Source organism: Aricia agestis, chromosome 14, assembly GCF_905147365.1.
Source record: "Aricia agestis chromosome 14, ilAriAges1.1, whole genome shotgun sequence".
Classification (NCBI taxonomy): domain Eukaryota; kingdom Metazoa; phylum Arthropoda; class Insecta; order Lepidoptera; family Lycaenidae; genus Aricia; species Aricia agestis.
In genome coordinates, this window is record NC_056419.1 from 4,181,578 (window position 1) to 4,194,008 (window position 12,431).

A 12,431-nucleotide genomic window follows, 5' to 3' on the forward strand; every position below is an offset into this window, starting at 1 on the left:
ATTGGCTTTTTAATTTTTTTTATCTGATTCTCATTATAAGCTAGTTTAACTGACAATGCTTCAAAAGAAAATCGTTATAACTTCCTAACTATTTGATTGAAAGGATAGAAGTAAAGGAATTTATTTAAGACGAAAACTTCCTTTATCTTTTTCGAATAAATTAAAAGAATCAGAGCAAATGAGTAATTTTTTTTACTAAAAGCCAGCTTACTTACTTAATTAAAAAGAAACACTTTTTTAACTTTGTTTTTTCTATGTTTAATTCCACTAGATTCATAACATATTTCCTGTGTAAGCGTTTTTTAGGCTCTATCAATAATGAGTATACTCGTAACTTTAGTTACAGGATTCTCACAGAGATGGCGCCGAGGGACACTTACATCGCGCTATCGCTTACTCGTAATAATAAACATTAATGAATTCAATATATACAGGTTGGAATATAAATAAAACTATTTTACTACAAATATTTTTGTAATAACTGTTTCTGCTCAGCATCCGAGTAGTTAAACAGTTGCATTACGGTACGCTATATACGGTTAAAGTATAGGTAAAGACCAATGAGTAACGTTAATTCGTTAATGAGTAGGGGTGGGTCGTTATATTGTGATTTACAAGAAAATATCTACAGGGCGACACCTCCTACGTATATTATCGTAACTGCATATGACCAACTTTACAGTACGACAGATTAAAGATTTGGAAACAGATTTTTCATGATGGTGGTTACAAATAACATTATATAATTATAAACATTGGCATACAATCAGAAAAATATGAATAAAATAATACTCTTTAGCTTTACAAGGTTTTATTTAATTTCATCTAGTTTTTTGTAAAAGTCACACACGATATTTGTCGTTGGATTACATCATTCGCTAACTAGCGTATGTGTTAGTTACTATAGTATACATGGTAAATTATAGACTGACACATAACGTATATTACAAATACGATATTTTACTATGTTGTGTGTCAGTAAAATATTATTGTAAGTTATACTTAACATAATTATCGATGGAAAATTCTTGTAAAATCATCTAAGTAGTATCTAACAAATTATAGATTACTGAGAAGGATAGGTTAATGAAAATAAAAGGAATATAAATAAAAGACATAGGTATGTTATAAGATGTAGATAATTGAAGTTACACTCCCTGGAGTCTTTGAAAAAAAATTTATAAACTTGTTATAGGTACTTACAAATAAAAATTATCTTCTAGTAACTATATCCAATAATAAGAAATAATGTGAACTAGTTGCAAAGTAACAAAAATATATTAACTCTTCTATTAATCAGTCTCAAAGTAACAAAATGCAGTATTAGTTTTTCTCTTATTCTAGGTACTTACCCTTTTTAATTTTAGCATAATTACTAATCTTACCAAAAATAATCATATTATCATTTAGTAACAATGTTTCATCAACGGCTGAATCGCTTAAATTATTTTGGTCTTGAAACATTCGTGGCAGCCCAGGGAGGGTTTATGTTGGGAGATAGGCAATAAGAGGTTCATCGGATCATCTCGTTTGAAATAAAGTATTTTTGTGTACTTTAATATTTTCGTAAAGTACAAAGTACAATTGCCTGAAATAACGTACGTAATAACCCTAGTCCCACCTAGTCTGTCTGTCTCCAGGTTTTAACTCAAGAACTGCTTTAGCTAGACTTATGAAATTTTAACAGATTGTGTATTTCTGTTGCCGCTATCGCTATAGCAACAATATGTACTCGGCGAAACGAGGCGGTAGTGGTCACTGACCTTTTTAGTCTAGGCGCTAAATGAAAAATGCTCACACAGCACACTCTATTTAGAATAATATATTTTAAGGATAAACATTAATTAATCTGTGTCTTATAAATAAAGACAAATATTATTATTTATTACAGATTCATCGGAAAACCTCTTGGTAACACTAATGATAATCTCCAACTTTTTATGTGTAAGTACTTACACCTAAATGAGTTAATTTTTGCTCAATACGGAAAAACAAAGATTTTCATTTCATTTTATTTTTATATTTTCATTTTAGTTTTTTTTAACGGGCTTTGGCCCACCACACATTCCCACCACTGTATATTCTCCTGTGTCGCCAGGATCGACATGTCGATCCTGCCATTCTAGTAAGTAGGTACATATTATCATTCACTAGATGTCGCCCGCAACTCCGTTGCGCCAAAATTCGTTTATCGCGCGGGAACCGTACATTTTTCCGGAATAAAAAGTATCCTATGTACTTTACTGGGACTCAAACTGTGACCTTTCGAAATTTCATCAAAATCGGTTTAGCTGCTTAAGCGTGAAAACTGAAGAGGTAGCAGACAGACCACGGGCTGCTAATGCCTAATGCAGCAGCCCGTTTCACTGCGTCCTGTAATAATTATGTACGCGTATCTCTATAGTACCATCGTTCTCACAGAGAGGGCGCTGATAGTTGTCTGCATCGCGCTATCGCTTACTCGTAATGCGATGAACATAAGTTGAATATCAAGCTAAGTATCCAATTATGCTTTTATCATATTAATTTTAATTTTTAGGAGAGCGGCGCAACGTTTTTACGTAGTTAACCGTTCTCTTCAATTAAGTTTAGTTTGTCCAGATAAGTTATAACCACGCGTTTTAACTTAAAACTTAAAGTTATGGTTATAGCTAAATATGGCGTCCTTTAGCTTTAATCTTTAACCTTAACTAAAGAAATTCACAGATGTCTGTTGCGTTTATTTTCTTATTCAAGCTACAGAGTACACAGTACAGATATAACGGGATTGACAGTATATAAAAATATTATCTGTAAAAATCGTCAGGGAAAAATAGTTGAAACGTTATAAATGAACGCTGCTGGTGAAGGAGAACTGTCAAAAATGGCGTTTTTGTATGATGACAGCGTTAGTTTCTTTTTTCGCCACGTGCATTTTAAACCTTGTTGAGCTATAGGGTTATCGTTAAATATGGCGTCTTCATGGCGTTCATTTTTAATATTTTGCATTGTAGTTAAAGTTATAGTTAAAGTTAGTTGGTGCAACCCAATCTTAAATAAGTAACACGTTATTAAAATATTATGACATAAGTATGTAAGTAATAATAATAAAATACTTAATTATAATAATTAGTAATATTGTCATAGTAATATTGTAATTAATTATATAATTACCAACAGAATACACATTGTAATAATATTATAACAAAACAAAGTGATCGATTGAAAACAACCAGTTTATCGGTGATTAAAAATTGATTTCGTGTTTAAAATAACTTTAATTGTACGAAACTGATGAATGACATTTATAACATTGAATAAAAAAGATCCGTAGGTACCTATTTAAGGTCTGCAAGTTATTACAAACACAAAATAAATTTAAAGTAACCGAAGTAACTACTATTTTTTGCAATTAATAATTTAGGCTTATTATTATTAGGCTATACGTGGGAGAGCCATGCTTCGGCACGAATGGTCCGGCTCGACCGGATAAATACCACGTTCTCACAGAAAACCGGCCTGAAACAGCGCTTGCGCTGTGTTTCGCCGAGTGAGTGAGTTTACCGGAGGCCCAATCCCCTACCCTATTCCCTTTCCTACCTTCCCCTATTCCCTTCCCTTCCCTACCCTCCCCTATTACCTTATTCCCTCTTAAAAGGCCGGCAACGCACATGCAGCTCTTCTGATGCTGCGAGTGTCCATGGGCGACGGAAGTTGCTTTCCATCAGGTGACCCGTTTGCTCGTTTGCCCCCTTATTTCATAAAAAAAAATATATAATCTTACGGCTTTTACGATTTGACGGTGACATAATAATAGTGTGGTCACTTATCAAAGTATATCCATACCAAATTTCAGCAAAATCGGTTCAGACGCAGCGGTTTGGGCGTGGAGAGGTAACAGACAGTCAGAAAATTTTTCATATTAATTATAATATTAGTATGTATAATATATTTTAGTTGCGAACCCTAATTCCAAGTGTCCAATAATGATGGCTTACCCTATAATTTACCCTGGTACCGACTGTCCTTGTAGTCAAACATCTGGCCAGTAATTTAGTTGGACAATCACAATTATCGTACAATATTTAGTTCCAATGTTTAGTTCGCCTTTGGCCAAACGAGCAAGCAAATCATTAGATGAAAAAAAAAGATACCGTCACCATTCAGCCGCAAGTCGCAACACTAGAGAAATCGTAAGTGCGTTGACTCATCGAATTATCATGGTGTCTTAAAAAAGTGGCGGAAAATAACGTGTAAATTTTTGAAATATCATTTTATCATCTATGTCCTATCACTCTCCTACTTGAGGTAGGTATTTCGGATTTAATTTAGGTACAACAAAAACCATAAAATTAGTTCTTAACGTTACATAGATAATAATAATATTATGATTGCTAACAATCAGCCAAGTGCGAGTTGGACTCACGCACGAAGGGTTCCGTACCATCATAGAGCAAAAATAGGTAAAAAATGTGTTTTTGACTTTTTTTGTATGGGAGGCCCTCTTAATTATGTATTTATTTTATTTAAATATTATTATGTAATTATTAAACTATAAATACAACAGCTGAGTATTTTTTCAACACTTCAAGTGCCGACCTATTGCCATTATTGATATCGGGCAAAAAATTACCCTTAAATATTTAATTTATTTTGTTTTTAGTAAGTATATGTTGTTATAGCGGCAACAGATATAAGTAGGTACGCAATCTGTGAAAATTTCAGAAATCTAGCTAAGTATATAACCGTTTTTGAGATACAGCCTGGAGACAGACAGACGGACAGATAGACATCAAAGTCTTAGTAATAGGGTCCCGGTTTTACCCTTTGGGTGCGGAACTCTAAAAGGAAACCTTTTGTTAAGTCATCGATAGCTATAAATTACGATTTGCTCTGACAAAATACCATCACAGCCATGATATTATCATGCTATTGTAAAATGAGGTTATAAGCAATCTATAATATAGGTACAGATCTTTGAGGCCATGATTAAGTAATATTTTCAATTGATATTTAACTATATTGATCTTACACAAGTACGCTACTTAAGATCTATAGATCACACAATAGCCTTGCCAAACAGAAGCTGAGGTACAATATGCTAATCACATTATTGTAAAATAAGCATTCCATAAAGATAGGATCGGTTATGGCACCAATACAGTAAATCGATTTTCAGAAAATATGTTTTTGATATTATCTAATGCAATGAAAAGTGATATAAGTAACTAGTAAGTTCTTAATATTTTAATTCATACTTTCATAGTTAAATTCCTAAAAAGTAGGCGTAGGGATGTGACGACCCCGCCGCCCGCCTGATGGTAGTTCTGTCTCACAATAATTAGTGTGGGATAGATCTAACATCAAGCGCAGTTAGTCAACCGAAGGATGGCGGTAAAACCATCAACGATAGGGTCAGTGAAGAAATCCATGGTCATCAATGGGCTGCAGCATTGATGGTTTGATTCATTGGCCCCCTGTCAGATTGCCAATCCGCGTGCTCCGCGTGGCAATTATGAGCAAATGTCTCTTATGAAACGCACCAGAAAAAGATGGCCCCTAGTTCCCGGTAGCGGTACTATTCCTGGCCACGGTAGCGGCCATGGTAACGGCACTGCGAGGGGTGCTAAGAATCTCCGGGCTACAGATCGCTACCACCAACTGGACCTGGCGACGTACAACGGACGAACGCTTAGACTCGAAGACCACCTAGTCAAACTGGAGGTAGAATTGGAAAAAATCCGTTGGCACGTATTAGGGTTGTGCGAGGTCCGAAGACAAGGGGAAGACACCATGACTCTGCCATCGGGTCACCTTTTCTACTTCCGAGAGGGAGATCATACATCCCGGGGCGGCGTGGGATTCCTCGTCAACAAATCTCTCGTTGACAACGTTGTCGAGATCTCGAGTGTGTCGGAGAGGGTAGCGTTTTGAGACTCACCGATAGGTATTCTCTCAAGATAGTACAAGTGTACGCACCAACCTCGACACATTCCGATGACGAAGTGGAGACCATGTACGAAGACATCTCCAAGGTCTTAAATACCACCCCTAAGACCCACTTCAATGTTGTCATGGGAGATTTTATGTGGCACAATGAGTACAGGCAGCCATTGTGCCTTGCCTTTGTGGACTATGAGAAGGCTTTTGACTCTGTTGAGACCTGGGCTGTTCTGGAAGCCCTGCAACGATGTCAAGTCGATTGGCGTTACGTCAAAGTTTTGAAAAGTCTATATAATGCCGCGTCTATGTCCGTCCGAGTACAGGGGGCCACAACAAGGCCAATCTATTTGCATCGAGGAGTGAGACAGGGGGATATTATTTCCCCGAAACTGTTCACAAATGCGTTAGAGGACGCCTTCAAGACCCTAAACTGGAAAGGACGTGGCATAAACGTTAATGGCAAGTACCTCTCACACCTTCGTTTCGCTGACGATATCGTCATATTGGCAGAATCGTTGGAGGACTTGCAGAAAATGTTGAACGACCTAAATGAATCTTCCCGGCGGATCGGTCTCGGGATGAACTTGGACAAGACGAAAGTCATGTTCAACGAACATGTTCTCCCGAGACCGGTTGCAGTCAACGGTGTCTTTCTCGAAGTCGCAACGGAATATGTCTATTTGGGGCACATACTGCAGGTAGGTAGACATAACTTCGAGAGAGAAACCGATAGGAGGATACAGTTGGGTTGGGCAGCATTTAGGAAGCTAAGTCACATTCTTACGTCGCATATTCCGCAGAGCTTGAAGACGAAAGTCTTCGATCAATGCGTGCTTCCCGTAATGACCTACGGGGCGGAAACCTGGCCTTTTACAGCAGGGCTAGCTCGTAAGTTTTCCGTCGCTCAGCGTGCAATGGAACGCGCTATGCTCGGAGTTTCGTTTTCGTTTTCGTTTTTGGCGGATAAGCTTCGAAATGAAACAATTCGTCAAAGAACTAAAGTCACCGACATAGTGCAGAGAATCAGTACGCTGAAATGGAACTGGGCTGTCTTCGAGCTACGTGAGCTCGAAGAACAGACGATCGCTGGAGTAAACTTACTCTGGAATGGAGACCAAGGCTGGGAAATCGGGGTGTAGGTCTACCTCCAACTAGGTAGGACGACGATCTCCGCTTAGTTGCAGGCCCATGTTGGATGCGAGTAGCAGGAGATCGGTCATCTTGGCGTTCATTGAGAGAGGCCTATGTCCAGCAGTGGACGACTATAGGCTGATATGATAGTTAAATTCGTAAAAAATATAGAAGAGATGCTTTAACCCATCAAGATTCAAGAATCAAGCCCCATAAGAATAGTTTATTTTGCACAACAAGATGAAAGAACAAGGATACAAACAATTAATAATTTACCATTATATTGTGTGATGCCAAAAATGGACCCCAGCTCCGCATTATCAGCGGGTTGCTGCACTGATTTTCTGCTGGGACCAAGGTGTGACATCACAATAATATAGTTTGAGCAATACAGACAGAAACAAGGAGCATACTGAACATAACATAACAAAACCTCAATTTTGAAAGTCGGTAAAAAATGTAACCTATGTGTTACTCCAGGATGTCAGCTACCTTGTAAAATTTTGTCGAAATCGGTCCAGCCGTTTAAGCGTTAAGTAACAAACATAGAAACTCATATACTTTCGGCTTTATAATATTAGTAGGATTTGACGATGAAAGTGCCGAAATAAGCATGCGAATATGCACGACAAATGGCCGAAATATGCACAAAATATGCACTATCGAAAGTCACATAAGTATTATTAAAATTTATTATTTTTTTTAAGAGTGTACCGGTGGCACCGTAAATAAATTCGCCATTTTTTTATCATTTCATTAAATCGGGAGTTTCTCATTTCTTCAAATACAGTACCAATAAATAATTTTTTACCAACATTTTCCGATTGCAAAATTTTCAACTTCCACTCAAAAGCCTAATCTTGAACTCAAAAGCCAGTGGCAGCTAGGCTTTCTTTATTTTATGAAAGCTGAAAGTTTGCCTGTATATGACCCCTGTGGAGGTAAGAACGAACTATTTATGAAGTTTCCGTCGCGGTTAGTTTAGGAGGTATCGAGTTCCGCAACAAAAAGGCCGGCAACGCACCTGCAGCTCTTCTGATGTTGCGAGTGTCCATGCGCGACGGCCAACTTTCCATCAGGTGACCCGTTTGCTCGTTTTCCCCTTTATTTTATAAAAAAAAAGCAATCTAGAACAAAGCAAGAAGTTAATCATGTTTTATGATCCCAAAAGACGTTATTAAAAAGAACAACGCTGTAATGATCTCCATGTTTTGAAATTGTTACGAAACTCCTTCATTAAACGAGCAATGTACTCGTAAATGTAAACTGTACAATATAGTCCAATTTTCTTTAGTTCACTTTAAACGGAGTCCGGAATTTTCAACATTTTAGTTCCGTACGTTGCATTACGCTGTTATGCGGACGGTCTGCCGGTTTGCGTTGACCTCCCCTGCCTCCTCCTGCGCCTGTAGATCTGGGGTTGTCGGGGGATTCTGAAGGGAGACATAAGGTCTTGTTGCCTGGACGCGATTTACGTGAAAGCATGCTTCATTTGTTTCATGCTGGAGGCGGTAGCCAGACTATTGTTTATGAGAACGGCCAATTATGTCTTTACAATACACTTCTTCTTTATGTTATTTTTGATAATGCGCGACTTTATGTAATACGACCCTTAGTTACTGTTTTCGAGTTTATTTTTTAATCTGCATTCAGAAAAAGATGACAGTGCTTTGTTACCCAGTGCGTTTCAAACTAACCTTTATGTGAAACAAATGAAGACGTGAGTAGATGAGCACTCTAACCAACATTTTGTGACGAACCTTCAAACTTATCTACTTCATCACCTGGCTTATATTATATCTGGTTACTAATAAAATGATTTTTTTTCTATTTTAAACCCAAAATAAGCAGTTTATGTAACATTCAGGACCAACCTTTAAACTTATCTAGTTCATCACCGGGCTTATATATCTGGCTACTCATAAAATTAACAGTTTTTCTATTTAAAACCATTTCCCTGCCCTAAAGCCTCCATTTATGCAAAAAAAAACTGCATTTCTTTACTGTTACTTATCGTGCTCTTTCACTAACGTCCTCAAATGTAAAAAGATATTCAATGAAAATATATAAAGTGCCGAATAGGCTGTACACAACTTTTTTGACAGATTCTCCATACCTGATCTGTTAAGTTAATTGGTGGATAGCCTATTCGTCACTTATCAGGAAGTGGTGAAATAGGCCCTTGGATACTTTACTTTCATCGTATTTTACGGATTTATATCTAGCTTAGTGTTTAGTTTTTGTTACAAATTAAACTTATAATGTGGGAGATTATTAGGACAAGTTTCAAGGTAGGAGATATTGTAGGAACTTTCAAGTTAATGAAGAAACATTAAGGGCCTGTTTCACCACTTCCTGATAAGTGCCGGATAGGTTAACCACTTAACTTGACCGATAAAGTATCTATGGAGAATCTGTGAAAAGAGTTGTGGATAACCCATCCGGCACTTTATCAGGTAGTGGTGAAACAGGCCTTAAGAAAATCATAAAGAGCCTATGATAAACGTAAAAGATAAGGCCCTAAACATGCTAAGAGCATATAAATTGGACATTTGGTAAAAACTCACAATTCAAACAAGAAAAATCCATCTGAGCCCCAGTTACAGCAGAATTGATAGTAGCCTCCAGCCCGTATGATTTTTATACACGCGCACCTTAATACCCGTAATACATTCATCACTATTATCACAAAAGCGTCATACCGAAATAGCCTCTATACAGAAGCCTCAAGGCGCAGTATCGGATGAAGGAATAAATCTGTGATACAGTTTGTACGTTACTTTAGCCTCCAGGGGACTATTTACGCCCGTCCGCTCAGCCGGAGTGATTGTTAACTATGAAGCAAAGATTATAAGCCATCAGTATCGAGACACGATACTCTACGACAGTGACCTAATATTACAGGTTAAGCTAAATAAAGATAGGTCTAATTTACACCTACGAGCTGTTAGGCGGGTTTTAATACAATTTGTAGCCATAAGGCGGAGCGCAGACGACATACTATCCGTGACGCACTTTTTAGTCCGTGGAAGTAGAACCTATTTTTTTTTATGAAATAAGGGAGATCACCTGATGGAAAGCAACTTCCATCGCCCATGGACACTCGCAGCATCAGAAGAGCTGCAGGTGCGTTGCCAGCCTTAGGGTATAGGGTAATAGGGGAGGCAAGGGATGAGAAGAGAAGGGAATAGGGTAGGGGATTGGGCCTCCGGTAAACTCACTCACTCGGCGCAAGCGCTGTTTCACGCCGATTTACTGTGAGAACGTGGAATTTCTCCGGTCGAGCCGGCCCATTCGTGCCGAAGCATGGCTCTCCCACATATAAAATTACGTATGAAACCTATGCAAGTTAATATGCGACGTGTGGCGCAGACGTGTGCGTTACTGCATAGGTTCTATTTCCACGACTAAAAAGTGCGTCACGGATAGTCTGTCGTCTGCGTTGCGCCTAAATAGTGGTAAACATTTTTATGTGGGAACTAGATGGCGCCCGCAACTCCGTTGTGCCAAAATTCGCGATGCAACCGTACATTTGTCTGGGATAAAAAGTATCTTATTGTCCTTTTACGGGAAACAAAGTATCGCTAGATCACATTTCAGCAAAATCGGTTCAGCGGTTAAGGCGTGAAGAGGTGTCACTGATAGACAGACACAGAATTTATTACGTGGGAGAGCCATGCTTCGGCACGAATAGGCAGGCTCAAAATTTTACAAGCAGAAAAAGTTTGAAACATGCTGTTTCAATCATGGCCAGTTTTTGCCAGTTCCGCTCATCTGCGGTAGCGGTAACCTAATCCCGTGACATTCCGTAAAATCACTAATCCGACCTAATTTTTGACGCCATTTGTCAGGGGCGTTATGAGCGAAACGCGTCTTGAGCGTTAACTAATGAAAATTGATGACGCCCCTAAATAGTATCAGATGATTCCGGAGTCGGAGAAATTCCGGGCATTTGGGAGTGCAATATTTTTCGAATTTCGTGTTAGTTTTTTTACATTCTTACTAGACGTTCCATGGTATTTCGCGGAATCGTACATTTTCCCGCAAAAAAAAGTTCCCCATGCCTTTCCTCGTGGTCTACTCTACCTATATAATATCTGTGGCAAATTTACATCAGTCCACATTTCGCGAGACTGGCATGCAAATTCTTCAGCTTTATAACAAAGATTTATTTATTTTCTGGGTTAACTTAATTTAATCACAATAATAGTTATCTTATCAAGTAGTAAGTAATAAGGGACATAACTTATGGTTAATCCATTGCAGTTAATTTAAAATCTGTGCAGCGTCCTTTCCTTAGTAACTCGCCATTTACCAGAGCCACGCAAAGTCTTTTTAAAGACCTGGGTGGGGAACTATTGTTGTGATCTAGATATATACGACATTGCTACTGCAATCCAAACGTTTTGTTTATTCTTTAAAAGCTTTGAGATAAGTACTTAAAAAAATCTCTCCATTCTTAGGAATTTTTGATGTAGCGTGGTTCACCCCTATCACTTTAATTCGAAGAATTCGTATCCTTTCGAAAACAACATTCGATTGCTCCAGGCGAGCTGAATTTTACGAATTTCATTTCTTAGATATAAATGTAGTAGTTACCGAGGATAACACTAAAACGCCTCGAGCCAAAACGTGAAGTAAATTGTTGGACCAACATCAAAATACGTGTCCCGATTCGAAATAGAAAACTCCAAGTACAATGAAATCATCACATTTAATGCTATCCCATGATATAATTAAGAATTTTTGGCCTCAGGCGGTTTTACGACCATTTCATTCCGACCTCGAAGATGCTACATTTAATTCTTAACAACAGTTCAACATTATTCGGTGCTGTAATGAAAACCCCACAGAACGTTGGTCTAGAACTACGTGAGTGTTGTTGGTCATGACAGGCCATGATTAACTGGTCAGTCTATAATTTTCTAAACTCAGTTGCAAATTATATATTTAAGAGCAATTTGAGATAATTGGTGCCTGCAAGAACTAGACCATTTGATTTCCTTAAGACATTTTTATTAGGAAATATTGTGGCATAATAATGATTCACGACTGCTCTATAAACCATTGATTTATCTCGTGTATTGCATCACTTACTTTTATTATTACCAAAACAAAATATCATGCAGCACGCAGTTTTTAATCTCTTTAAATTTTTCACAAACCTGTAGATTTTATTTGGTTAAAAGCAATTAAAAACTTATTGAAATCGTAGAGGAAATACAAAAATATTACAGTGGTTTTATGTTTTTTTTTCTCGGTAAGACTTTATGGAATGTGCAAAACGATTTGCCTAAAATGTTGCAACTGTGTATTACTTACAATATTAAAACTTTGAATGTAAGTAATTTCCCTGATATTACTTCATTACACCCCAA

The 12,431-nt window shown here is 37.7% G+C and overlaps 1 long non-coding RNA gene across 1 annotated transcript; it reads left to right on the forward strand.

Moving 5' to 3' along the window:
* Nucleotides 1-1,534: 1,534 nt before the first annotated feature.
* LOC121733690 lies at nucleotides 1,535-11,219 on the forward strand. Its single transcript, XR_006036595.1, has 3 exons — nucleotides 1,535-1,602; nucleotides 7,271-7,274; nucleotides 11,207-11,219. It is a non-coding gene; the product is annotated as an uncharacterized LOC121733690 (long non-coding RNA).
* The last annotated feature ends 1,212 nt before the right edge of the window (nucleotides 11,220-12,431 follow it).